This window comes from Scyliorhinus canicula, chromosome 14 (genome assembly GCF_902713615.1).
Source record: "Scyliorhinus canicula chromosome 14, sScyCan1.1, whole genome shotgun sequence".
Lineage (NCBI taxonomy): Eukaryota > Metazoa > Chordata > Chondrichthyes > Carcharhiniformes > Scyliorhinidae > Scyliorhinus > Scyliorhinus canicula.
Window position 1 is genome coordinate 98,686,873 of NC_052159.1, and position 18,464 is coordinate 98,705,336.

The 18,464-nt window shown below is 47.7% G+C and overlaps 1 protein-coding gene across 2 annotated transcripts in view; it reads right to left on the reverse strand.

The window, feature by feature from the left end:
• The window catches only part of LOC119977581 (phospholipid scramblase 2-like), a 111,675-nt gene extending 107,899 nt beyond the window's left edge, over positions 1 to 3,776 (reverse strand). The window contains exon 1 of one of the 2 annotated variants that reach the window (XM_038818681.1): positions 3,646 to 3,776. The gene's annotated coding sequence lies outside the window, so the exon portion shown is untranslated. The remainder of the gene's footprint in view (positions 1 to 3,645) is intronic. The other variant, XM_038818682.1, reaches the window with a different exon arrangement.
• Between the last annotated feature and the right edge of the window lie 14,688 nt (positions 3,777 to 18,464).

Genomic DNA, 18,464 nt, shown 5'->3' on the forward strand with positions numbered 1-18,464 from the left:
TCCAGAAAGGCACAAAGGAAGGGTATAAAGGTAGACGTCCAAGACTCCTCAGGAGCATGGCAGGTGACCAAGCCACCTTCCTGGGTATTTCTTGTATTTTATGTGAGTTAATAGTGTGTTTGTTCAATAAAGTTGGTTGTATTTTATACTTGCGTTGTCCGTTGTTCTCTTCGCTTAGCACTGTTGCTTCACAGTGCCAGGGACCAGAGTTCGATTCCCGGCTTGCAACACTATTCTGGGCGGAATTTGCACGTTCTCCCAGTGTCTGCGTGGGTTTCCTCCGGGGTCTCCGGTTTCCTCCCACAAGTCCCGAAAGATATGCTTGTTAGGTGAATTGGACATTCTGAATTCTCCCTCAGTGTGCCCGAACAGGCGCCGTAGCGTGGCGACAAGGGGATTTTCATAGTTACTTCATTGCCGTGTCAGCCGACTTGTGACTCTAATAAAGATTATTATCACTACATCTGGTGAGTGAACAGACTGGTTGAAGTATCTGAATTGGGCAGATATGAATAAGTTCAGAAATATGTGGAAGGAAGAAAAACACTGGAACAACAGACTTGCAGGAGATAGGCAAGGTTACTTAGCAAACATGTCAGTTAATGTGGCACCAAGAATAGAGCATGGATTTGAAATTGTTGTACAAGCACGATCGCTGCAAATATGAAAACATTTTTGGAAATCTCCAATCCTCACTTCGGAAAGACATGTATCAGTTAACCAATGGATAGAGCATGTATCATCACTCCTGTGCTTTGATGTAGGTCTTCCAATTTAAAATTTGTTTAAATCCCTTCATGGCCCTGCTCCTTCTTACCTTTGTAACCGCTTTACATTCCAAAGCTCCAATCACCAGGCTTTGGCCTCTTGTGCATCCTTCCCTCCCTTCATCCCACCATTGACTTTTCCAAGGCAATTGACCATGTACTACATGCAAAGCTACGAGAAAACGATTATGGAACCCAAGGAAATATTAAACATGGAAAAGATAATTTCTTATCGGATGTTAACAAACAATGGAGAAGCCTCAAATTGGAAACCAGTCTAAGTGATGCACCCAAAAGGTACAGTCCCGAGTCCACACTTATACCTCCTCTTCATACGAAGTCAGATTAGACTATTCGCAGATAACTGCCTAGTCTGCCTAGACAGAGCCATTACTGAAGCAGATGAGGTCAGCCTTCAAGACGATCTAAATAATCTCTTCAAATGGCCTGTATATGAGGAATGAAATTCAATGTAAAAAAACGGACTATCATTGTGAATCAGCAATGCTCGATGTCACTCAGTAGCCAACGATACAATGCATGACCCCAACTCACACCAAGAATTTGCATACCCCCCAAAAGGCTAATTAAGATAAATCTGTTTAATTCAATCGACTGCACTCATTGTGCACCTCCTGTGAAAATTCCCCAGTGGGAGACGAGTGAGAGAAATCTTGCCAAGTACCAATTACAAACTAAATGGCATCGAGGGTTGTTTTGTCAGCAAATTCTAGCCCCAAAAAGGGATCCAATGCAAGTAGATAGAAATCAGATAGTACGAGTTCTCAAATTATGCAAATTTAGTACGAGTTCTCAAATTATGCTAATTTAGAAACTGATTATAGAAATATGCAATTTTGCAACAATTCTCTTTTTAGCATTCTACACATTGCTAAATGCTTATTGCACTGTTTGGACTACTTAATTTCTATTGCACTGTGAAGATTATTGATTCGTTGATTTATTTTGCGCCTTTAAGAATTGATTGAGTGTTTAGTAAGAGAACAAAATTATTCAAAACACCCTGTCTGCAAAAGGATAATCACTGTTTCAGATAACAAATAAACTATTGAACTTTAGTGTCATGTCTGCAGAAATTCATACATTGTTTTATAGAATGTTTAATTTAATGAACAGACCATTGGATTCCAGCGCATTTAATAATAGGAATGTATGAAATAATTAGCTTCAGCAAGGTTAATGGCTAGCCATGACGTGAGCATCTTATCCTCGTAAGGCAGCGCACAGACACTGAATGTTTAATTAATAAATCACCTAAGTGACAGACATATATTTGAACAAATCAAGCGGTCTCAGCTGAGAATTAGAAACTAATGAGAATGAATGAGGGATTAGACTATTGATAAGGGGCTGGATTCTCTGTTTTTGGGACTATGTCCCCACACCATCATAAAAACTGTGGACTTTCATGCAGGGCCACATATTCCTAGCCCTGCAGGGGGCTAGCAGTGAACTAGCGTGAAACTAGCAGCTTTTGCTGCAGATACGGGCCCCCGCACTTCCGGGTCAGAGGCCGCGCTTGCGCCTCCAGCGGCCAAGCCATGCTCCATGACGGACTCAGACTGCGGAGCTGGACCCTAAACATTGTGCCCCCAATCAGTCACGTGCCCGACCCAAAACAGCCCGCCCAAACATTGCACTACCAGGGGGGGCCGCGAACTGAGTCGGCAGCCATCCCATTAGTATCCCAACCAACAGGACCACGTTAGATCCATGCCGTTGGGACTTCGGCCAGTCAGGGACGGAGAATGGCGGAGCGGGCCTCCAGCAATGGTCGCAGGTAGGTGATATTCGGGGCCCGGAGAATCGGGGAACAGGCGCCGGTCCCGATTCCATGCGGGGAAATGTACTCTCCGCCCTGGCGGTGGCCACAATTTCGGTGTCGGGGTGTGGAGAATCCAGCCCGAGAATTTCCTTAAAAGACCTGGTGTTTAAAGGGCTGTTCGAAATGTATGCTTTCACAAATTTTTGAACCATCTATTGATTTACTTTGTTTTGAAGTAATTTCTTCATACTTTTCTTATGCTTTTCTTAAGTTCTGACAAGTTTATGTATTATTTTGATCTACATTTTTGATTCAGTTCTTATGCAAGTGTATGAAGGTAAATAATCAGCAATAAAAATTGTATTTTGAACACCGCCCATCAACTGGACTTTTGACTCTGATTATGAGGAGAGCCTATATACTGTTTGGTCTATTTTATTCCTATTGCACTGTTTGGACTATTTAATGTCCACTCCTCGTGCAGTTGGTTTCCATTTGCGGGGCACACCACCGTCCAGCACTGTAACTGTTCATTTATTTACAAGGCCAGAACGGTCAGTCGCTGGAGTGTTAAAATGAACCAACCAACAAGTCAAGAATTAATATACACTATGACCCTCCATTTCCGATCCTGGAACAAATTTCCAGGAAATGTGAACCTGTACAGGAGGGCAAAACTAGCTGTCATGAAGAAACACTAGAGTAACCATTAAATATTTATAAATAAACAAAGTAAGTGTGTTAGTACTCAGGACGAATTATATGTCTTTCAGGTCCAAGTTTACTTGTTTCTCCCAACCACAACCCTTCATTCCTTGTCTTAAATTCCCGGTGCTTGGGACTGCTTCATGCAGATTAATATGGAAAACGGTCGCCTGTACTGAAAACCAAACTCGAACAGCAACGCAAGAACATTTCAGCTCAGCAAAATGCATTAAGTATTGAATCCACACAATTGCAGACAGTGGCTACATGTTGTACAAGCAAAATATCCACTTCACAGGGGTTTGGTCACAAGGAAGCTGGGCAGAGTTAACAGCAGCCAGAACCAAGACAGACTTCCGCATTAAAACAAATATAAAAAGAACTCACACAGAAGGATATGCAGCACTGTCTGTATTTACCCCTCGGATAATTCTGGATAGACTCCGGCACCCACTGAGCTGTAAAAACAGCTTCTAACTGCCTGACGTCAGCTGCAGCTATCTTTGGCTTCGGGAGGAGGAGGCTTTAACCTGTCTGTCCAAGTCGAGACACTAACATGTGATTTATATTACCATTGCTTGATCAACATATGCACTGCCAGTGTTGCCACGTTAGAAAATAAATATGTTACTAATGAACACAATGAAAATGATTGCAATCACATATTAAATAGTGTACAGGGTGTCTACTGGTGTGGCCATTGAAAAGATCATCTATGAAATATGCCAGCTCTGGACGCTTGCTCTGTACCTATTAGATGTATTTATTTGTTGCTGTAGTGTGAAATTCGGAAGCAAGGCTCTCGCAATATTAAAGCAAAAAACAAGATACCGGTGGAGGCGACTTTGATCGCCTGCAGCTCAAATGATTGGCAGAGCTGCCGTCCAATTAGCAAGGACCAAAACTGGGAAAAGTAGCCAATCACACAAGACGTACTGAATCGGAAATGAAAACGATTTTGCTTTAAATTTAATTCCAAGGATGAGAGTTATTGGAGCAAAAAGAGAAAATACTGGACAATCTCAGCAGATCTAACAGCATCTGTGGAGTTATTGGAGAGTGTGTTCGGAGGTCATGACCAAAACAAAACGAAAGCAATGATGGCAATATATTTGTGCCATTATCAGTGATTTTTGACTCATTACCTACTGCAGTACTTCACATTTATATATTTTAATAAGCAGATTGTGATTTAACAGAATAACTTTGTTATATGCTGCTACTAAATTCCCAATGCTGAGCTCAGCATTGACAATTAGGCTGAATAAGTTCACTCCACTGTTATCAATTCTGAGCTATCCTAAATACTCATGTCACCTGCGTCCCATTCCATGACAAATCACTCTTGGCATTATCCATTCAGTGTTTTCATTGTTCTAAGATTTTTGGCTTCCTGTTCCATCTGCAGGGTCTGTGGACTGGCGAAGATCAGGGATGCCCAAGAGACCAGACTTTGAGGAACTCATATCTCAGAGAGCTGTGAAGCTGTAAGAGATTACAGAGATATGGCGAGAGTGAGAAATTTGAAAACAAGGATGAGAATTTTAAAATCAAGGCATTGCTAAGCCAGGAGCCAATATATGTTAGCAAGCACTAGGGTGGTAGGACTGTAGGACTTGGTGCAAATCAAGACACAGGCAGCAGAGTTCGAAATTACCTCAAATTTATGGATAGAATGTGGGAGACCAACCAGGAGTGCATTAGAAAATTCAATCTATCAAGGTAACAAAGGTATGAATGAGGGTTTCAGCAGCAAATGAGCTGAGACAAGAGGAAGTTGGGCAATGCTATAATAATAATTGCTTATTGTCATAAGTAGGCTTCAATGAAGTTACTGTGAAAATCCCCGAGTCGCCACATTCCGGCGCCTGTTTGGGGAGGCCGGTACGGGAATTGAACCCGAGCTGCTTGCCTTGTTCTGCATTACAAGCCAGCTGTTTAGCCCACTGTGCTAAACCAGCCCCTAATGTATGGAGGTGGAAACAGAAGGTTTTACTGATGGCATGACTGATTTCACAGCCTATCATTATTGTAGTAATATGTCAGCTCACAGTTCGATTGACAGCTCTAAGTGCTTATAACGTCTTTGAAGTTGGACTACAGTGGCCAATATATACAGGATTAAAGGAAGTTAAATGTCGCAAACATAGTTTTTAACAATGAGAGTATTTTTCTTTGAAATAATGAATTCAATCTTGGGATCGTTTTTCTTTTTCTACGTTAAGCGCGCCATGTAAATTGAAGTTTTTGTACTTATCGTGGATGGAATTTGAGAAGCATATGTGTGGTACATTTGGATCTATGATTTAATCTTCCGTCATGAGCGGCACAGTGGCATGGGTGGCACAGTGGTTAGCACTGCTGCCTCACAGTGCCAGGTACCTGGGTTCAATTGTGGGCTTGGGTGGCTGTCTGTGTGGAGTTTACACATTCTCCCTTTGTGTGTATGGATTTCCTCCAGGTGCTCCGGTTTCCTCCCACATCCAAAGATGTTTGCGTTAGGTGGATTGGCCATGCCACATCGTCTCTTAGTATCCATAAGGAGACATGGGGTATAAGGGGAGTGGGGGCAATGATGTGGCCTTTGACACTCTGCCCAGTGGCGAATTCTATTGGGGTAGAGGACGGTAGAGCCACCGAGGGTGTCGGTGTGGCTGGGGCATGTGACCGAGTTCCTCAAATTGGAAAAACGTAAGTTTGCTCGAAGACGGTCAGAGGAGGGGGGTCTTTGTAAATTTATTATGGGCCAGGGTTTTGAAAATTCCAAAGTGTATCATGGAGTTCACCTGACCTACAATTGTTTATAGATTTTGGTTACGATGAGCACAAGGGCCTGTCTTTCAGGTGTTATTCAACAGAGGCCTGAAGCACTTTTAATCAAAAAACAAGCTTTATTCTATGAATTCAGTTAACATTTTTATAAACACACACAGTAAGCATTTTATCAACTACAAACATAAATACCCAGTAACTATAAACATAAATACACAGTAATCAATGTATAACTCTTAATAAATGTGAAAATGTTGCAATGCCAGCAAGAAGTTCAAAGTCTCCTTCTCAATTGTTGAATACTTCCTCTGGTGATCATTCAGTTTCTTGGAAAAATACCCAATAGACCGCTCTATTCCCTCGTCATCTTCTTACAAGAGCACAGCACATACGGCCACATCACTCACATCGACAGCCACTTTGAATGTTTTTGTGTAATTTGTGGTGGCCAACACAGGAGCAGTGGGTAACACAGCCTTCAGGCCGTCAAATGCCTGTCGATACTCTGCCATCCACTGAAATTTGCTACTCTTCTTCAGCAAGTCCATCACTGGAACAACCACGCTGCTAAAATTCAGCACAGACTTTCGTTAAAATCCACTCATGCCAAGAAATCGCATTATTTACCTTCGTGTTGAGGGGATTGGAAACTCCCCAAAAACTTTCACACCCCGTGAGACCATTTGATCAAGTCCAATTGTATGGCCAAGGAATGTGACCTGGGCTTTTCCAAATTCACTTTTGGCTAAGTTTACCACCAAACCCGCCTCCTGAAGTCAATCGAATAACTCCATCAGATGCTTCAGATGTTCTTTCCATGTCTGAACTAAAAATCACCAGATCGTCCATGGATACCGCACAATTGGGTAATTCTGAAACAACTTTGCTAGTTAACTGTTGAAATGCGGTTGGGGCGTTTTTCATGCCAAATGGCATAACTTTGAATTGGTATATACCATCTGGAGTCACAAAAGCTGAAATCTCCTTTGTCCTTTCGGATAAAGGTGCCTGCCAGTAACCTTTAAGTAAATCCAATTTGGAGATAAAAGCTGATTGTCCCACCTTCTCAATGCAGTCCTCCAAGCATGGGATAAGATAAGTGTCAGTTCTTGTAACTGCATTAACCTTTCTATAGTGCACACACAATCGTTGGGTACCGGTCCGGTTTTGGTACCATCACTATGGGTGAGCTCCATTGGCTGCAACTCACTTCAATTATGCCATTTCTAAGCATACTTTCAATTTATTTTTTAACCTGTGCCAATTTTAAAGGGTTAAGTCTGTATGGATGTTGTTTAATTGGAGCAGCATTTCCCACATCTACATCATGTATAGCCATTTTAGTATGTCCCGACTTATCTCCACAAACTTGTGATCAGGGCCGGCTCAAGGCACCGGCAACTCGGGCAGTCGCCCGGGGCGCCATGTGCTGGGGGGCGCCAGAGACTCAGGTCCGCGCATGCGCAGTTGGGCCGGTGCCAACCAGCGCATGCGCGGTGGCCGCCCTCCCCCAAGGCGCCCCCCCCCCCGGTCCGCCCCGCCTGGTCCGCCCCCCCGTTCGGTCCGCTCCTCCCGCCCCCCCCTCGGGTCCGCCCCCCACCGCCCACCCCTCGGGTCCGCCCCCCCTCAGGTCCGCCCACCCCTCGGGTCCGCCCCCCCTCGGGTCCGCCCCCCCCCGGGTCCGCCCCCCCCTCGGGTCCGCCCCCCCCTCGGGTCCGCCCCCCCTCGGGTCCGCCCTCCCCCCCTCGGGTCCGCCCCCCCTCGGGTCCGCCCCCCCCTCGGGTCCGCCCCCCCCCCTCGGCCCCGCGCCCCCCCTCGGCCCCGCCCCTCCCACCCCTCGGCCCCGCCCCTCGCCCCCCCCCCCCCCCCAAGGGCGCCGAAGTTCAGCTTGCCCGGGGCGCCAGCAACCCTAGGGCCGGCGCTGCTTGTGATATTAATAACTCTTTCAGGTCAGTTCGTTTTTCCTCTGGACGGTAATTCAACAATTTATCCCAATTTTTAAGAACATCCTCATTATCCAATTTAATTTGAGGAATGTCAAATTCACAGTCATCTGGATTTGGTTCTTCACTTTGAGTTAGAATCACTAAAACGTCCTCCTTATGCTCTCCTCCCCTTTCAAAGTACCTTTTAAGCATATTCACATGACACACTCGGTGAGTTTTCCTTCTATCTGGTGCTCTTACCACACAATTCACCTCACTTAATTTCCTTTCAATCTGATAAGGTCCACAAAACATTGCTTTTAAAGGTTCACCTACCACTGGTAACAATACTTTATCTCCACTGGCAAAACTACAAACTTTCTTGTCCACTACCTGTTTCATCACATGTGCAACTTTTAAATGTTGTCTAGCCAATTTACTTGCTCTATTTAATCGTTCCCTAAAATTTGACACGTAATCCAATAATGTAAGTTCCGATTGCTCACTCACCAATTTCTCCTTGATCAATTTAAGTGGTCCACTTACCGCATGACCAAAAATTAGTTCAAATTTGGTTGACTCATTAGGTGCATCCTTAATTGCAAACAGAACAAATGGAATTATTTTATCCCAATCCTCTGGATAACCTTGGCAATAAGCCCTCAACATTGTCTTTAATGTCTGATGCCACCTTTCTAATGCTCCCTGTGATTCGGGATGGTACTCAGTTGATTTAAATTGTTTTACTCCAAAGCTATCCATAACTTCCTTGAATAACCTTGAGGTAAAATTTGATCTTTTATCCGATTGTATTTCTGTGGGTAGTCCATATTTAGTAAAGAATTCAAGTAACTCCTCCACAATCCTTTTAGCTGTAATATTACGTACTGGAATCGCCTCTGGAAACCTAGTAGACACATCCATTACAGTCAAACGTTATTGATTCCCACTTTTCGTTTTAGAAAGCAATCCTACTCAATCAATTATGACACTTGTAAAAGGTTCCTTAAATGCTAGAATGGTTATTAAGAGCACTGGTTTTATCATCGCTTGAGGCTTCCCTATCACTTGACATGTGTGACATTTTCGACAATATTTAATTACATCTTTATGTAGTCCAGGCCAATAAAAAGTCTTTGGTTTTCACTTGAGTTTTCCTTACTCCCAAATGACCTCCTCCTGGTACCTCATATGCTACTTGCAACACCTCCTTTCTATACCCTACCGGCAAACCACTTGATGAAACTCTGCCCACTTTTCATATGCCTCTATGTGTAAAGGTCCCCATTTTCTCATCAAGACATCTTTTTAAAGGTAATGACATTCTAGTATGCATGCAGATTCCTCTTCTGTGTATGTTTTCTGATACATCCGTTTTATTTCTATATCCTCCTGCTGTAACTCCGCCAATTTCCCTGAACTAAAAATATCCTCCTCATCCTCCACCTGTTCTTGCTCTTTTCCAACCATCTGATCAAAAATCGTTTCTTATAATTGAACTTCAACTTTATTTTCACTCTTTGATTTCTCCTCTTGTGACTTTGTGACCTTGTTACTACACAATCCAGAAAAATCTCAGGATATTCATCCTTCAACAGTTCAGTTGTTTGATTTTCCATTGGCTTATCAACCACAGTTGGCATCACTCCCTCTTGCGATCCAGCTATATCATTCCTCAAAATAAACTGTATTCCTGGACAAGATAGTTTCTCTATTACTCCTACTCCCACTTCACCAAGCTTCACTGGACTTTCTAACCTTACCTTATATAATGGAACACTATTCTTCTCACCCTGAATTCCACATATTACCATGTTTTCTGGCAATATTCCTCCGATACTACATAACTCCTTCTCTCTTACCATCAAAGAGCTGGACCGAGCTCACCGGTCATTAAGGACGAAGCCCAAGCTGAATGAGCCGCCAAGAGCAGTAATTATCTGCTGCCATAAGTACTCCATGAAGGAGAAGGTATTAAGCTGGACGAAGCAGAAGCATGAGGTGCAGTGGGATGGTGCTGGAGTTCGGATCTATCAGGACTTGACGGTGGAGTTGGCAAAAAGACGAGTGGCGTTCGGGCAAGTGAAGGCGGCATTGTACAAGAAGGGGGTGCGATTTGGTTTGGTGTACCCGGCGAAGCTGAGGGTGATGTATGATGCCAAAGACTTTTATTTCGAGACAGTGGAAGCGGCTGAAGCGTTTGTGAGGGCGGAATGCTTGGGACAGACGTGAGGAGCGGAGCTGGAAGAGAGACTGTGGACTGTGATTGTAGAGCGGGAAAATGTATGAATGTCATAACTTTCTTTTTACTGACGTATTGTACTTTACTTCTCTTCACATTGTTACAGAGTTCAAGTTATTGGTTGGGTTGATTGGCATTCTGTGTTGCGACGGTTATATCTTATTTTAGTGAATTGTATGGGTTTGATTGTTGTTTTTGTTTTTTCTTTCTCTGGGACTGGGTTGGAGGGGACGGTATATCTTGGCGGGGGAGCCATCCGCGCTAGCTAACTAAAGTAGGCTAGTGAACGGAGGTGAGGTGAGAGGAGGGCTGCGGACATTGGAGCCTGGTTAGCAGGTTTTGATGGGCCTCCAAGGCGAGAGAGGGGGGGAGGGAAGGGATTGATGCTGGGAGATGTTTTTTCGAGAGGAAATGTGTGTGGTGGGGGGGGGGGGGGGGGGTTGGGAGGGGGGGGAAAGGGTTTGATGTTAATAATGGATAGGGGCGGGCCAGGCTCATGGGACAGGGCCCGGTTGTATGATGATGGTGGCTAAGCAGGGTGGGGGAGTTGAGAGACCCCCAGTTAGGATAGTCACGCGAAAAGTGAGAGGGTTAGGAAGTCTGGTCAAGAAGTCAAGGGTGCTTGCGCATCTTAAAAGTTTGAAAGCCGATGTAGCAATGCAGCACGAGACTCACGTTAGGGTGAAAAACCAGGTGAGACTTAAAAAGGGCTGGGTTAGTCGGGTGCTTCATTCTGGACTTGACGGAAGGGCTCGAGGGGTAGCGGTAATGGTCAGCAAAAGAGTACGCTTCCAGGTGGAGAAGGTGGTGGCAGGTCAGGGGGGTAGATATGTGATTGTGACAGGCGCGCTGGAGGGGAGGCTAGTTGCGCTGTTAAGTGTATACGGCCCAAATTGGGATGATGTGGGATTCGCAAAGAAGGTGTTTGGGGCCATCCCCAACTTGGACACCCACAAACTGATAGTGGGGGGGGGGACTGGAACTTGGTGCAGGCGCCAAGGTTGGACAGGTCACGGCCGCGCTCGCTGGTCCCATCAGTGGGGGGGGGGGCGAAGGCGTTAACTGGGCTGATGGTGGAAATGGGAGGGGTGGACACTTGGAGGTTTCTGCACCCGAGGGAGCGGGAGCACTCATTTTTCTCAGCAGTCCATAAGGTATACTCACGGATCGACTTTTTTGTGGTGGAGAAGACTTTGTTGGCTGGGGTTAAGGGGTCGGAATACTTGGCAATTGCAGTGTTAGATCATGCTCCGCATTGGGTGGAGATGGTACTGGAGAAGGGGGTAGCGCAGAGGCCGGGGTAGTAATTAGCTTTGGGACTTTTAGTGGACCAAGTATTCTGTGACAAAATTGAAAAGGTAGTTAAGGAATATGTAGGTTTCAACTGTGTGGGTGAGGTGTCGAAGGCGGTCGTCTGGGAGGCTCTAAAGGCAGTGGTGAGGGGGGAGGTGATTTTGTTTAAGGCCAGGGTGGACAAAGAGGAGAGGTTGGAGCGGCAGAGGGTTACAGATGAGATGTTGGAGGTAGATAGGTGTTATGCAGAGGATGGGGACCCAGCAAAGCTGGAAAAGAGGAAGGAACTACAGGCAAGCTTTGACCGACTGTCTACCAGGAAGGCAGTGCGCCAACTGAGACGAGCAAGGGGTGCAGTTTACGAACATGGAGACCTGTGAGCAGGTCAGCTCCGGAGGGAAGCAGCGGCAAGGGAAATTGTGCAGGTGAGGGATAGGGCAGGGAAGTTGATGGTGGCTCCGGATCAGAATAACAAGATTTTTGAGGCATTTTATGAGAGGTTGCACAGGTCAGAGCCACCTGGGGGAGATCATGAGATGGAGGAATTTCTAGATGGGTTGGAGTACCTGAGGTTAGGGTAGGGGGAACAGGGCTACATTAGAAGGAGCGATAGTGGAGCAGGAGATAAAGGATGCGTTTGGGAGGATGCAGTCGGGGAAGGTGGCAGGGCCGGATGGGTTTCCGGTGGAATATTATAAAAAATTTAAGGAAAAGTTGGCACCCCTGATGGTAGGGATGTTTGAAGAGGCGATAGGGAAGGGAGTGCTGCCACAAACTTTGGGGCAGGCATCGATTTGCCTGCTGCTAAAAAAAGATAAGGATCCGGCGGAGTGTGGGTCGTATAGGCCCATATCACTTCTGAATGTGGATGCAAAGGTATTGGCGAAGGTACTGGCGGGTAGGCTGGAGGAATGTCTCCCGAAGGTGATAGGTGAAGATCAGTCAGGGTTTGTGAAACGGAGGCAGCTTTTTTCAAACATTAGAAGGTGATTGAACGTCGCTATGGCACCGGCAGAGGGGAAGGAAACAGAGGTGGTTGTGGCATTGGATGCTGAGAAGGCATTCGACCAGGTAGAATGGGGTTACTTGATGGCATTTCTGGAGCGGTTTGGGATTGGACCAAGATTTGTGAACTGTGTAAAGCTATTACATAAGGAGCCGAGGGCAAGTATCCGCACAAACAACGTCAGCTTGAGATACGTTTCTCTCCACCATGGGACTAGGCACGGATGTCGTATGTCCCCCCTGCTGTTTGCACTCGCGATTGAGCCGTTGGCCATCGCATTAAGAAGTTTGAGGGTATGGAAAGGAATAGTGCAGGGGGAATAGAGCATAGGGGGCGCAATTCTCCCAAAGGGAGACAAACAGTCGACGCCGGAGGCCACGCCTCGCCCCCTATTCTTCTCCCCCCCCCCCAGAAGCGGCGGCGCGTGAATTTCGCGCGACGTGCCTTGACGCTTGCGTCAAAGCGGCGCGCCGGGAATGACGCGGCCGGCGGTGCCTAAGTGAAGTCAGCCGCGCATGCGCAGGTTGCCGTCTTCCCCTCCGCTGCCCCGCAAGACATGGCGGCTTGATCTTGCGGGGCGGCGGAGGGAAAAGAGTGCGTCTTTTAGAGATGCCGGCCCGACGATCGGTGGGCACCGATCGCGGGCCAGACACCCCTGAGCACGCCCGTGGTGCTCGATCCTCTCTCCGCCCCCCACAGGTCCCACATTCAGCTGTCGCGCGACCGGGTGTGGTTGGCGCCGACGTGAACCGGTCGGGTCGGCAGGCCGCTCGGCCCATCCGGGCCAGAGAATCGCCGGTCGCTGTTAGAAACTGCGACCGGCGATTCTCCGAGCGGCCTGTCGCAAAACGCGACACGCCATTTTGGGGAGGTGGGAGAATTGCGGCGGGTGCCAGGGCAGCATGGCGTGATTCGCCCGGCCCTCCTGCGATTCTCCCACCCAGTGTGGGTGTCGGAGAATCGCGCCCAGGGTATCCTTGTATGCCGATGACCCGCTGTTACACGTGTCGGAACCGAGTGTGTCGATAGGGGGAATATTGGAGCTGCTTCGAGTATTTGGGTCTTTCTCAGGGTACAAACTAAATCTCGACAAGAGTGAGTATTTTGTGGTGTCTCGGCCAGGGGTGGGGGGAGGGGTGGGGGTCTACCATTCCATAGGGCAAGGTATCACTTTAGGTACCTGGGGATGCAGGTTGCCCAGGGGTTGGGGGGGGGGGGGGGGGGGGGGGGGGCTCTGAAGGTACAACATTTCTAGTTTGGTGGAGAGAATGAAAGCTGATCTGGCAAGGTGGGACAGTTACCATCTGTCACTGGCGGGTTGGGTACAAATGGTTGCGGGTTGCGATTAAAATGAACGTGTTGCCGCGATTTCTGTTAATTTTTCAATGCCTACCAGTTTTCCTGCCAAAGGCTTTTTTCAGGGAGATTGAGGGAAGGATGACCTCGTTCATATGGGGAGGGAAGGTGGCCAGAGTGAGGAAGGTGCTGCTACAGAGGGGAAGGCAGGCAGGGGGTTTGGGTCTCCCAAACCTGATGTAATACTACTGGGTGGCGAATGTGGAGAAGCTGCGGAGCTGGGTCAGAGGGGTTGATTCCCAGAGGGTCAGAAAGGAGGAGAGTTTGTGCAGGGGGTCAGGGCTGAAGGCACTAGCAACAGCGCCGCTCCCGATAGCCCCGGGGAAATACTCAGGGAGTCCGGTAATAATAGCCTCATTGAGAATTTGGAGGCAGTTTTGCCAACACTTCGGGTTGGGGGCAGTGTCAAGGGAAATGCTGATTCGGGGGAACCACAGATTTGAGCCAGGGAGGTGGGACGGAAGCTTTCGGAAATGGGAGGAGAAGGGGATTAAGACCCTAAAAGATTTGTTTCTTAGGGGTCGGTTTGCAGGATTGAAGGAGCTGGAAGCAAAGTATGGGCTGGAGCAGGGGGAAATGTTTAGATACATGCAGATTCGAGATTTTTCCAGAAAGGAGATACAGAACGTCCCGGAGGAGGCGGCCTCCACATTGCTGGAGGAGGTGCTGACGACAGGGGGCCTGGAGAAGGGGGTAGTGTCGGCGGTTTACGGAGCTATTTTGGAATGGAAGAAGGCACCGCTGGAAGGGATCAAAGCAAAGAGGAAGAGTTGGGAGAGGTTATAGAGGAGGGGTTCTGGTGTGAGGTGCTCCGGAGAGTGAATGCCTCCACCTCATGCGCGAGGTTGGGGCTGATACAGCTGAAGGTGGTGTACAGAGCACAACTCACGAGGGTGAGGATGAGCTGATTCTGTGAAGGTGTAGAAGATGTGTGTAAATGTTGTGGGGGGCCCCCCGCTGATCACGTTCATATGTTTTGGTCCTGTCCAAAGCTAGAGGATTACTGGAAGGAGGTTTTTAGGGTAATTTCTAAAGTGGTGCACATGAAACTGGACCCGGGCCCCCGGGTGGCCATATTCGGTATGTCGGAACAGCCAGGATTGGAAACGGGTACGGAGGCAGACGTTGTAGCCTTCGCCTCATTGATCGCCCGAAGGCGGATCCTCTCCACCCTGTGCCCTGGCTTGGCGGGGGGACTTGTTGGAATTCTTGACTCTTGAGAAGGTTAAGTTTGAAATGAGGGGAAGGATGGAGGGGTTCTATAATTCGTGGGCATTCATCGTGCACTTTCAAGAACTGGATAACATTGAACATTAGTTGGGGGGGGGTGTGGGTGGGAGGACTGGGGGAGGGGGGCGGTATGTGTTGATGGTGACTATGGGTGATTCCTGATTCCTTTTTGTCATTTGTTTATGTGAACATGCGGGTTAATGTTTGGAGTTTGGTGGGAGGATGGGATCGTTGTTATTGATATGGGGATTGACATATTTGTTGCTGATTATTGTTTATTGTTGGTGGGTGTAAATTACATAGAACATAGAAAAATACAGCACAGAACAGGCCCTTCGGCCCACGATGTTGTGCCGAACTTTTATCCTAGATTAAGAACAAATTAATCTACACCCCATCATTCTACCGTAATCCATGTACCTATCCAATAGCTGCTTGAAGGTCCCTAATGTTTCCGACTCAACTACTTCCACAGGCAGTGCATTCCATGCCCCCACTACTCTCTGGGTAAAGAACCTACCTCTGACATCTCCCTATATCTTCCACCATTCACATTAAATTTATGTCCACTTGTAATGGTTTGTTCCACCCGGGAAAAAAGTCTCTGAACCCTCGGACAGACTCCCACTCCCCACTCACAAAGCCTGCACCCACTCTTCCCCCTCCCCATCCCCACGATTGTTGCTTTTTCTCCACATTCGCCACCCTATAGTAGTATAATAAATTTGGGGGCACCAGCCTCCCACCCCCACCCTTCCACTGTCTCCTCGGTAAAGAAAACTCTGAATCCACGGCGTCTTCCCGGCCCAGACAAATGTCAAAATTAACCTGTCCATTTTTCGGAAGACAGCCTTTGGCAGGAATATCAGGAGGGACTGAAAAAGAACCAAAAACCTAGAAAGGACGTTCACCTTGACCATCTGCACCCTCCCGGCCAGTGCTTGCAGGACAGCGTCCCACCTCCTCAGATCTCCTTTCACTCCCTCGATAAAGCCAGCCAGGTTCCACTTATACATTGTTGCCCAGTCAAATACCTAAATATACTGCTGGTCAGCCTAAATGTCAGAGCACTCACATCTGCACTCCTCCCCTGGGTGTTCATTGGTAATATTTCACTTTTTGCCACATTCAATTTATATCCCAAAAACGCACCAAAAATCTCCAATAGGCTCATTATCCTATCCATGCACTTTAACGGATTTGAAATATTCAGCAACAAGTCATCGGCATACAGCAAAATCCTAGACTCCCTGCCTCCCCTTATAACACCTGACCACTCTCTCAATGCCCTGACTACAATAGCCAAGGATTCGATAACCAGTGCAAACAGCAGTGGGGTCAGAGGGCACCCCTGCCTCATGCCCCGATACAACCAAAAATCTCCAGAACTCATCGAGTTTGTCCTTACACTAGCCGTAGCGGCAGCATACAGAAACCGCACCCAGGAGAGAAACATGGGCCCAAACCCGATCCTTCCCAGGACTTCAAACAAATACCACCACCATTCTACCCTATTCTACCACCTTCTCCACGTCCATTGACACAATAACCTCTGCCAACTTAGCCCCCAACGGAGTCCTAACTACATTCAACAACGGTCCCACACCTCACTGACAACGATAAACGGCATCCTTTTACAAAATAGGATTGCAACACCTCTCGACTTGGAATCAAACTCCAAATGAAACATCTGACTCACCCTCCCCTTCCTCAACCTCCCTTGATCCTTCACTCACAGGTGCATCTCTGTAGAAAACTTTAACATTTTCATATAGTGCAAATACCTGCGATTGCTTAAACAGACCATTCACGCCCCGCACATTCCAAGTCACTATCCTCACCAGGGTTTTATGGTACTCTATCTGTTCCTCCCCCCAAGCTATCTCAAAGCTATGCCTGCCCCCAACCCTCTTTCTTGCCTGATATACTCAAAATGGACACTCCCTCCTCTCCCCCTACCTCTACCAATCAGCTACCTGCAGCACCAGCGCGCTCCCCTTCCATCTCCTCCCTGCCCCCCAACTCCCTTGCCCCACCTCCTCCAACCCCTACTTTTCTCAAGATACCTGACCACCCCCTCCTCCTCTCTCTGGTGACCCATAGCAGCCCCTTCCCAGCTCTGCTTCCATTCACCAGCATTCCTGCTAGCATGGCAGCTCCCAACTGGAGATCAACACAAAGTCCCCCATCCATGTCGCCCATCTGCCCATCCGCCCACAATGCCACCCCATCTCCACTCTTCGGAGAGACAATGCCCAAGCGACCCCCCTTCCCCCCCCCCCCCCTTCCGAATCCACGGCAAAGACACCCAGGACTCGGAACCATCCCCATCATCGATCACAATAAAATACCAAATAGACAGACATGTGCAAAAAATAAGATACATTGCAAATATTGTACAAACATATCAAAAACTAAGAAAATTCCCACCATTAACCCTCCTCCAAATCTTGCTCCTGAATAAATTAATTATCCTCCTCAAGCGTCATGAAATAGTGTTCCTCCCTCTTAAAATCACCCAAAGTTTGGGCGGCACAACAGCCCAAACCAGACTTTGTTCTGAAAGAGCATCGCTTTGGCCCAGTTGAAAGCCGGCCGTCGCTAGGCCAGGTCTGCGCCAATATCTTGGTATATTTGGATCCGCTGTCCTGCCCAAATGCAGCCTCATCCATCTCAGAATCTTCTTCTCCTAAAATGTATGCATTTGAACTATCGCCCGCGGCATCTCCCCTGCTCTCAACCTCTGTCTTAGCGATCGGTGTGCCCAGTTACCCTTCAGGACCCTCTCGCAGACCACCTCATCCACCAGCTCCGCTAACATCTTCACAACTTAGGCCTTGGCACTCATTCCCTCCACCCCCTCCGCCACACCCACAACTCTGCCGCCTGGACCAATTTTCCTGATCATCCACCTTCACCTTCAACTCCTTCCAGGCCGCTCCCAGCATCACTACCTCTGCGATCGGTAAGGCGGGGGGGGGGGGGGGGGGCAGGGGAGTGGTGGGGCAGGGAGGAGTTGGAAGGGGAGTGTGCTGGTGCCGCAGGTAGCTGGTTGGTAGAGGTAGGGGGGAGAGGGGGGAGTGTCCATTTTGAGTATATCAGGACAAGAAAGAGGGTTGGGGGTGTCATAATATCTACTCATGTATATCATGAGATGCAGACAGGCAGTGATTGACACACAGGATAATCAATGAACACACATTGTTCATGGAACAGCCAATCACCATACAGGACACCACCACCATAAAGTCCACAGGGCATTAAGGCTCTCTCTCTCTCACAGGACACGGCCAGGGAGATAGTCGCAGTGCACAGGCCAATGAACATCATCACCATGTGGTAGAGAGCTAGTCTGGTCAAGCCAGTAGGAGGTTATCAGTTA